The 10,750-nt window shown below is 44.7% G+C and overlaps 1 pseudogene; it reads right to left on the bottom strand.

Moving 5' to 3' along the window:
- Nucleotides 1-8,458: 8,458 nt before the first annotated feature.
- LOC118656528 lies at nt 8,459-9,265 on the bottom strand (annotated as a pseudogene).
- Between the last annotated feature and the right edge of the window lie 1,485 nt (nt 9,266-10,750).

Below are 10,750 nucleotides of genomic sequence, written 5' to 3'. Positions count from 1 at the left end.
CCTCTACCAAAATGTATGTCCACCTGACATTGCAGACCGTGACCTAATTTGTAGTGACAACTATAAATAGGGCCTTTGTAGTTGTAATTAGTTAAGGAACTCAAGATGAAATCATCCTGGATTTGGATGGGCTATACATCCAATGACTTGTGTGCTTATAAGAGAGAAGAGGACACAGAAACCCAGGGAAGAGGGCCATGTGAGGAGAGAGGCAGAGATTGGGGCTGTGCTTGGTCACTACCCAAAGAACACCAGGAGGCATCAGGGGTTGGAAGAGGCAAGGAAGGATTCTTTCCTGCAGCCTTGAGAGGGACCACAGTGCTGCCCACACCTTGACTTTGGACTCTGGCCTCCAGAAATGTGAGAAAATAAATTTCTATTTTTTGAAGACACACACTTTTTGGTAATGTGTTATGGTATCGTATGAAATGAGTTCATTGGTGAATCTGTAAGAATGGGAAAGTGGGATGAATGTTGAAGACTGTATGAGATGACTTTGCTAGAGGAGGAGTTCATGTCAAACTTCGTTAGCATTGAGATCACAAAGAATAGTGGTATTTGGCTCGTGAATTCTACCTCCTACCTTTAATCCCAGCTAATCAGATGCTGACAAGCCTGGTGTGTTACCTGCTGGCCACTCCCTGTCAGGAGAAGCAGAGACTTGCTGAGCTTTTTGTGCTTTTCTCAGAAAGGGAAGGGAAAGAGAAATATGGAGCACGATGATTTTACGATGGATATTCTGCAGTGTGCGCTGGCATTGTGACAATTTGGCCATCTGTTTCATGGAGGTAGTCCAGCTCCATCAAAGAGACAATATAATTTCTGTCACTTCTTAGAAAAGCTTCCTTGTAACACAACATTCATTTAGCGGGTTCATTGTGTGGCAGCGTAAATGTTCATGACTAGGGTCACCATCCATCCCACTTGGCCTGAGATAGTCCCAATGTATGGGTGTTGTCACAACCTAATTAATTATAGTCCTCCCTCTTCCCACTTTGAAAAGTGCTCCTGTTTGGATGATAAGTTCTAGAGCAATCTTAGTTATGACACAATCCCTCATTTTTCTTTTTATACAAAAAGCTCCAAAACTTTGCAATTTGATTTACTTTCCTTTTCTTGCCAACCCCACAAGATTACTTAGTTACAATGTTTTGGAAACAGACTGATTTTTTTTTAAGGGAATTTTGCTCGGGAATGAGCAAAGGGAAGTTTGCAATTGATTTGTTTCCTAAAAACGGGTTGGCTCCCCCTGCGTCCCCCAGCCTTATCCCTGCCCCAGGTTCCTCCCCTACCTGCTCTGTGCTTTGGCCAGCACAGCGGTGCCTCTATGCAGTGAAAGGAATTTGGCTGCCTCAGCAGTGTGACCAACTGCACACAGCCATGTCTGCAAAGCAGGTGTAAGCTGGCATTCTGCCCAAGCCTGGCCAGACAGCTTCATAAATCCTGCCCTTACCGCAGCCCCGAATTACTTTTCATGACACAAAGCCAAGCTGTGTTATTCACCTAATGCCCCGATTTACAGTTCCCAAGACAAAAGAACATACAGATAGAGTTTCAGGGCTCTGTTTGCCTTCACGTTTATCCAAAGGTTAGTTTCAGGTCAAGCTCAAGAAATCTGACAAATGGTGGTGAACAAACCTAAAAATAAATTAAGTGCAAGTGGGAAACTTAAGCATTCCTTGTTCTTGTGCCAAAAGAAAACTCAACCCAATTTGCATTCTTTTAATATCTGAAACAAGCAGCTGTTCTCTTATTTCTGGCATACTGGGGAATTATTATGCTCCCCTTCAGCTCATACACATGCATTGCTTATACATAAGGCACACACATGTACACACACACACACACACACACACACACATCAGCACAGTCCCCATTTAATACTTGTTGTCCTGTCTTCAAGGACTAGTGACCTAGTGAGGAAAGCATGTATCTGGCAGAATGCTGTGGTGGCCCAGTAGTGCTACCCAATGTACTGCCAGCCCAGGGACACTAGGACTTCAAGTCAGAAATGTCATCACTCTGAGCACAAGGAAATCAGACCTAGAAACGCAGGTATTTGGAGAGATAACTGCTCATATATTATTTCCATGAAGGTGAAGGCTGAGCAGTTAACCTAAAGGATACTTGGTGCTGAGGCTTAGGACTCCAGGACAAGGATGTGCGAAGGCAACTCATATCCTCCACGAATACTTAGTTTGTAAATATGCTTGTTCGGTTTTGTTTATAAATACATTTGTATTTCCAGCCCAGCATTCTTACTCACCTGTATCTCTCTTTAGTCTCCCTCTATCACCTTCCTTCTCACCAATCCCACTCTCAGGAAGAATTCGGGTGATGAGATAAATGAGAAATATGATGCAATTAATACTATTATATTAATTAACTAGAGGCCCGGTGCACAAAAATTTGTGCACTCGGTGGGGAGAGGGGTCCCTCAGCCCGGCCTGTGCCCTCTCACAGTCTGGGACCCCACGGGAGATAACGACCTGCTGGCTTAGGCCTGCTCCTGGGTGGCAGAGGGCAGGCCCAATCCCTAGGTACAGCCCCTGGTCGGGCTCAGAGCAGGGCCGATTGGGGAGTTGGGGCGCCACCCCCTGTCATGCACAGAGCAGGGCGGATTGGGAGGTTGCGATGCCACCCTCAGTCATGCTCAGGGTAGGGCCGATTGAGGGGTTGGGGCACCGCCCCCTGTCACACTCAAGGCAGGGTCAATGAGGAGGTTGAGGCGCCACCCCCTGTCGCGCACAGAGCAGGGCCAATCAGGGGGTTGGGGCGCTGCCCCCATCACACACAGAGCAGGGCCCATCAGGGGGTTAAGGAGCTCCCCCCTGTCACTCACAGAGTAGGGCCAATAGGGGAGTTGGGGCAACGCCCCCTGTCACACACAGAGCAGGGCGGATCAGGGGGTTGGGGTGCCGCCCTCTATCACCCACAAAGCAGGGCCAATCAAGGGGTTGGGGCGCCGCCACTGTCACACTCAGGGCAGGGCCGATGGGGAGGTTATGGCTCTACCCCATCACACAGAGCAGGGCCCATTGGGGGGGGGGGGTTGGGGTGCCTCCCTCTATCATCCACAGAGCAGGGCCGATCAGGGGGTTGGGGCGCTGCCACTCTCACACTCAGGGCAGGGCTGATGGGGAGGTTATGGCTCTACCCCATCACACACAGAGCAGGGCCTGTGGGGGGGCGGAGGGGGTTGGGGTGCCGCACCCTGTCACACACAGAGCCGCAGGGCAATCGGGGTTAGGGAGCTCCCCCCTATCAGGCACAGAGCAGGGCCGATCAGGAGGTTGGGGCGCCTTCCCCTGTCATGAACAGAGCAGGGCAGATAGGGAGGTTGTGTCCCCACCCCCTGTCACACACAGAGCTGCAGGGCGATCAGGGGGTTTGGGCGCTGCCCCCTGTCACGCTGATCCCGGTGCCGGGAGGCCTCGCAGCTCCGCTGATCCTGGTGCTGGGAGGCCTCACGGCTCCGCTGATCCCGGTGCTGGGAGGCATATTACCCTTTTACTATATAGCATAGAGGCCTGCTGCATGGGTGGGGGCCAGCTGGTTTACCCTGAAGGGTGTCCTGGATCAGGGTGGGGGTCCCCACACTGGGGTGCCTGGCCAGCCTGGGTGAGGGGATGATGGCTGTTTGCAGCTGGTCACACACCCTTCAGGGTGGGTGTCCCCACTGGGGTGCCTGGCCAGTCTGGGTGAGGGGCTGAGGGCTGTTTTCAGGCTGGCAGGTGACTGAAGCTCCCAACTGTTCCTTTTTTTCTTTTTTCTTTTATTCTAGGCCAGCTTTAGCTCTGGCTCCAGCTCTGAGGCCTCTGCTGCTGAAAGCAGGTATCTGGTTTGTTTGGGTTCTATAATCGAAACACTGTATCAACTCCAGCTCTGATATCCTGGCTGGCTAAAAGCAGGTTTCTGGGGTTTTGTTTAGCTTCTATATTTGTAACAATGTTTCAAACTGCAAGCTCAGAGGCCGGCAGCGGCAGGCGGGGAATGTTGGAGTCCTCTGTCACTGAAGCAAGCAAGCCTCATGTTCGCTTCAAGCTGCCTGGCTGCCAGCCACCATCTTGGCTGGCAGTTAATTTGCATATTTCCCTGATTAGCCAATGGGAAGGGTAGCGGACGTACGGCTAATTACCATGTTTCTCTTTTATTAGATAGGATGCTTTCTCCAGGCAGGGCTAATGAATTTATAAATGAATAAATGGAGGCTCTGCAACGAGTGAGTCTCTCAATTAAAAATGCCTCTTCAGAACCTCAGGATGCCAAGAGAGTCTGTGCCAAGATGCCTACCCCTGAGGGGCTGCTAGTACCGCCCTTAATTGCCCAGGCTGGGTAAAGGTTGTTGCCAAGAAAGACAATAGACAACAACAGAAGTCCATTTCCCTGCTGTAGAAAACTATAACAAACATTGCAATTTACCCCACTACCATTGCTTTTTTTCTAAATATAAACTTGCTCTAGGATGTAAATTCCCCTTCTCCTATTCTACCCTGCTCCTCACCCCTTCTTCATGTTTCCGTTCACGGGGTTGGGATAGAAATCTCACTAAGGGAAGTAAGATGTTTCTTGAGAATAAAGACATTGATCTCGTCCAGATTTCACAGTGGGTTTGCAGATTCCAGCTGCCTCTGTGAGACTTACAAACAAGCCAGAGATTTTTCCTGCAGACCAAGCTAAGTAAACCCACTGCTGTCAGGCTCCGAATGCAGAGGAAGGGCGCCAGATGAATGTGTTTCACCAACGGGGTTGACAAATCTACCATATGGCACCTGGACAATTGAGGTAGAAAGGAGTTGTGTGAGTGACTTAGAGAACAGGACGTCCTATGGCACCATGAGCAGCATGCTGGCTCCACCCCATCCTCTCAGCTCTCACCTGTCCTGCACATGCTGATGAGTCTTAGTGCAAACCCACTTGTCTGTCCTCCTACTAGCTCCCCTTGGTCACAACTAGTGCAGGCCAGGGTGCTGGGATTCTGTTCCCCAGGCAGCGGTGCTTTGCCAATGATGCATGGGAGACGGAGGGTAAATACTGCACCGGGAATAACCGAGATGTGTTTCACCCTGGCTCCCAGCAGTCCCCAGCAGGATCACACCTCCATTGCCCAGGAAGGTAACTTACTCAGTAGTGCCTCTTCGAATGGCTTCTTGTCCTTCCTGTCTATGTTCCCCTTCCCCTTTTCAGGTGCTTCCTGGATCCCCTCACAAATAAGTTCTTGTGTTCAAACCCTTATCTGGGGTCAGCTTCTGGAGGGTCCAACCTAAGGATGTGCAACATGAGGATATTTGTGAAAAGGCAAGGTGAGACTATGGGAATTATGTGGCTTGTTTCAGGAACGGGTTCCCTAGAAGAGATTTGGAAATGGCACTGAGGATGTTGTCCAGAAGTAGCAGAGTAGATGCATGGGGTTATAGGATGTTAACTTCCAGATCCAAATGTACTAGTAAGACACGTAGTGTGTGTGCATTGTCCATGAGTGTGCAAGGGGTGAAGAGGGAGGGGGATTGTAGGGAGAGACTCAGTAAGGATTGCTAGTCTTCCATTATTAGGATTGTGACCGGGAAGACAAAGCATTGCTTTGAGATTTGTCTGTGTGTTTGAAAAGGCAGTTGAATGTTATTAATGTATTCCAGGAAGTACTGAACACCAACTTGAAGCTTTTATCAGCTTTCTTTGCTCTAATTTCTAAAGCAAAAAATGCCTTCCCTCCAAATACTCTATTAAAAGAACATATGAAATTAATGAAACATATCATTACTTTTACAATGGCCAAATTGTAGATTTGTCACAGTACAGAGACAGAAACTCATTAAGCTATTGTGCTTCTGTTTCACATTTTATGTTGTAGTAAAAGGAAAACCTACCAAACTTTTTTTCCCTATGTATAGTCTTTTTGAAAACTCCTTTTATAGTTCAAGCTGCAAATCATCTGACTTACCTTTCTTAACAGAAATTAAAAATGGCTGTAGCTAAAAACAAGAATCCCAATTTGGGCTTTTGTGGATTTCATAGTTTATTTGAGGAGTAGGATAGAGTTGAGAAGTCTTGCATCGATTAAAAGCTGATATGGACAGCGGCATTCTTCTTTATCAACCCGTCAGAGCCCTTCCCTCATATTTTTCAGGGAAACTGTGAATTATTGATCTCATTGGGTTTGGGCATTTCAGCAAACATCAGCACAGTTGCAGCATGAAGCCAAGCCAATGGTTCAGTTACCCTCTGCGTTATATTGAACAATGCTGCAGCCTTTCAGTGGATGCTATGAATACAGGAGAGACTAATGTGAGAAATCAAGCAGGAATCAAGGTAAAATCGGTCAGCTCTCTTCCAAACTCTGTCCCTCCCGCTAACTGCACTTGAACTCTGAAAGAATGTGAAAACCTTCTCACACCTATTCAAACCAGTGCCGATTGATTGCCTTTTATTTTCAATGTTAGTCTGCATTTTAAAAAGTATTGCCCAGGGGATTGGACATGCGTTGTTTATAAAGATTCATAAACTTTTTTCACTTAAAACAAACAAACAAAAATTGTCATGAGGCATTTGATGTTATCTTTATGGCCTTAATCATGGAGCTTTGTCCTTCTTGCCTTATTCGGGAAAGTCACAAAGGGAATGACATGTTGAGGGAGAGAAATATATTTTCTTTGGTTCTTTTCCACATTATCTAAGTGGTGTTCAGTTACTCTTTGTATCAGTCAGGGGAGGAGAGTGGATTTAAAGCAATTAGCTTATATGATTATAGGGGCTGGCAAGTTCAAAATCTATAGGGCAGGTTGAAAGCACAGGCAGGATTTCTATGTTATACTCTTGAGACAAAATTCCTTTTTCTCCAGTTTTTGCTCTAAAGTCCTTCAACTGATTGGATGAGGCCCATCCATACACATTATGGAAAATAACCTGCTTTACTTAAAGTCAACTATGGTAAATGTTAATCACATCTACCAAATACTTTCACATCAGCATCTAGATTAATGTTTGATCAGACAGCTGGGCACTCTAGCCTAGCCATGTTGACACATAAAACTAGCCATACCCCTAAAAAGGAAAACATTGCCTTCATGCTTCATGTTGTATTGAAGAATATGGTATTTTGAGTGAAAGAGATTTGGATTCAAAATCCAGGTTTGCCCTTTGCTGAATGTCCTTGAGTAAGTATAAAATTTTCAGAGTCTTAGTTTTCTTATTTCTAAAATCATGCATATCAATTTAGATTCTTTCTATTGCAAGATACAGAAAACCCAATCCGGTCAGATTCAAGAACATAAAGCGGGAATGGATTAGTTCAAGTGACTAGAAATTTGATGGGTTGGTGTGAATTTAGGATTCAGTTTCATCCAGGGCCCAAGTGATGTCATGGAGACTCAGTTAGGATCTTGTTTCTCTCACTAATATCTCAGCACCCTTTGCTTTATGTTGGTTCCATTCTCACAATGTTCTCCTCCCACCCACCACGCACCCCCATCCCCTGCCTGTGCAGCGGAAGGCCATTTCTAGCAGCTACAATCTATAACCTTTCAGGTTAAAGATCATTAAAAAGCAGCTTTCTGTTCTCCAAACATATGCCCAACCCAACCACTTCCTGTGTTCAGGGCATGGCCTGTTTAGCATAGCCGGACTCAGTCACCTGCTCTGTTTCCTGGAGCTGAAGCTAGAACTGTATCCAAACAGATGGACTGAGCATAGGGAGTAGATAGGTCTGCAATCAAAATCTGGAGCCAGCTCATTCGAAAAGGAGAAATAGATGCTAAGCAGGCAAAAACAAATGTCCATGGCATGATGGTTTTAGTACTTTACTCACAGGGTGGTTATTAGGACTCAATGTGTGATTATAAGGCCCATGGAGCAGAGAAGGAATTCAAGGAGTGGCTGTTGCTGTTTTCAGAATGCTTCAATTGGTACAAGCTTGGGAGAACACTGAACTGTACATTCTTTATTTTTTTTTTTTTGCTTCACAGCTTTATTTTTGAAATCACAAGCAATTCAAAGTGACCATCACTGAGGCCTCTGTTAAAAGATTTTCCAGCAGAGCTGCCCCAGTTCTAAGATTAAACAATATTGCACTTTAAGATGAACTTCCAGGATCCTCTCCCAAAAAGAAAAGTATTGCTTCCATCTGTGCTTTTCTCATACTAAAATAAAAGCATACTGCAGAAAACCCTACTTTAAAAACTAACCCTGCAGGTACAGTAAACACAATAAAAGCACCTGCCTATTATAGAATGCTAGAGAACATTTTGTTGTAAGAAGCTAGCCCATGATTAGTATAAAGTGTATATAATATATTTTTTCCTTTCAGTGGTCCAAGATACGAAGGTCCCCAGATACAATCTTGTTCTCTAATACTGCTCCAGGTTGCGATGTCAGTTTGGTCACCATGATTTGCAATGATGATAACTTTAATGAAACATTATTGCCAAATGTTATATCTCCTGAAACTGCGAGGTGATCCAATTCAAGCATATCTGGAGATACCTTCCAATCTCCTTAGATAATCCTGAACCTGAGAGCAGTCTCCTTTAAGATTGCCTAAGACATCACCACATGTTTTTCCCCTGTATTACTTACATCCATCAATCCCCATTTGGTCAATCTCTACCAGAGTGACCATCTTTGGTTTCAGTTTGACTAGTTCACATAAAATGCCCCCATCTCCACCTCCCAGAATCAGCACGTCTTTGCCAATGTAATCTTCTTTGCCACTGCCCACGATGGCCTGGGTATACGCCAAATCACTCTCCGCCAGATTAACATCCCCACTAAGGATGAGAATATTTCCAAACTGCTTCGAGTGCAGAATTTCAATGTTATAAGGTGAGTCTTCATCACACACCACTTCTTCTATGTCGCACTCAACCAGGTGGCCATCAGCAGCCGGCCAGTCCCTGTCAACAGTCCCTCCTCGAACTGTGGGTGGCAATCGCTTCACCCACCCAGTAGTGTCCTGACTCAATTCTTTCATTCTTTCTTCTACTTTGTTCAAAAGACTGTCAACTTCTTTGCCTTCTGCATCGCCGTCGTAACTCGGAAGGTCCAGCAACACCAATCCATGTGGGTAAATTCTCAAATTGGCAAAGCTGCCATTTTTGTTTATGTAGGTTGCTCAGTAGCCCTGGTCCTGCCAGGTGTGCACCGACTCAGTGCGACAGCTCAGCCAGAGGCTGGTGGGGGGACTCTGTACTAGTACATTCTTTATAGCAGTGTGAAAACATTGCTTCCATTTCAGCTCTGACTCTCCCAGGTCTTTCCCTTCCCTACTCATTATCTGTTTAGGGGCCTGACCTAAGACTAACTCATGAAGGTGAGTCTCTCTTCAATCAGATCAGCTCAGATTGGTCTATCTAGATCAGGGGTCCTCAAACTATGGCCCGCGGGCCACATGCAAATACAATATTTGTATTTGTTCCCATTTTGTTTTTTTTTACTTCAAAATAAGATATGTGCAGTGTGCATAGGAATTTGTTCATAGTTGTTGTTTTTTAAACTATAGTCCGGCCCTCCAACGGTCTGAGGGACAGTGAACTGGCCCCCTGTTTAAAAAGTTTGAGGACCCCTGATCTAGATAATATGAGACCGATATTCTAACCTAATATTCTTAGGCATTGGAGCACACTGTGTTAGGACAGAAATGGATATATGAATTTTAGGGGGGAAAAGCTTTAGGTTCATTTTTTTAAAATGATGAACTGTTCGTGGCTGTCTTAAATAGTCTTATTTGAAGATGGCCCTCATCTTGGTATATCATTTGTATGTGATCAACCTGCCCTAAAGAGAATGAATAGAACTGATTGGAAGTAAAATTTTGGCAATTTAAAGTGATAGCAGGGAATAAATTTTTTTTTTTAGTTGAAATTGAATTGAAAGAGTTCAAAGCAGGGGAAAAAATGAACCATAATGTAAATTCTAAAAGGTTCTGTAATCAGCTTATCTTGAGCAAAAGAATTAAAGCAATTAATGGAACAGATTGAGGTAAACTTAAACACAACACTCTCCACTCTCAGCTTTTTATTTCTTTTTTTAGGTATGTGTCCCAATTTTTCTCCCTTCTTCTCCTCTCCAAATTTTTTTTCACATTTTTCTTTATAGTCTATTTTCAATAACACTTTTGGACATATCAATTTGCATCAGAAAAATAATACCTTAAGTGTATGTCTTGGTGATGGTGATACGATGATATTAGAGATGTTAGAAATAGATATTCTGAAAATATAAATTATTTTTTGCACATCCTGGAGTGGAAAAAGATGGTAGGAAAGAATATTTCTTAAAAAATCATCTGTGGCAGTTCAGCCATTCAGCAAAATCTCAGACACTGACTGTGATTGAGACTGTGAAAGTTAAGTGCTCCTGTTAATGTTAAATAGAGTAGAATGTTTATAACTTTGTCTAGAGCAGTGGTCGGCAAACTGCGGCCCCTTGAGTGTGGCTCTTCCACAAAATACCACGTGCGGGCGCTCACATACAGTGTGATTGAAACTTCGTGGCCACACTCAAGGGGTCAAAGAGCCGCCTGTGGCTCGCGAGCCGCAGTTTGCCTTCCAGTGGTCTAGAGGAATAAAAATAAAAAGACATCACCGCATGTTTTTCCCATGTATTACTTATATCCTTTGGAAAAATAAGAAGGTGAGGGGGAAAATGACAGTTAATTCCTGGGAAGGATTTTTATGATGACCACTGAAATTCTTTGTTTGCCAAAGTATTTCTAAATGGTTTTTTTTCAAATTATTCTAATTCATGGTTTTTCCTC

The sequence above is a fragment of the Myotis myotis genome, unplaced genomic scaffold (assembly GCF_014108235.1).
Source record: "Myotis myotis isolate mMyoMyo1 unplaced genomic scaffold, mMyoMyo1.p scaffold_m19_p_5, whole genome shotgun sequence".
Lineage (NCBI taxonomy): Eukaryota > Metazoa > Chordata > Mammalia > Chiroptera > Vespertilionidae > Myotis > Myotis myotis.
Note: the sequence above shows the minus strand (reverse complement) of the source record. Positions and strands in the feature narration are given on the sequence as shown.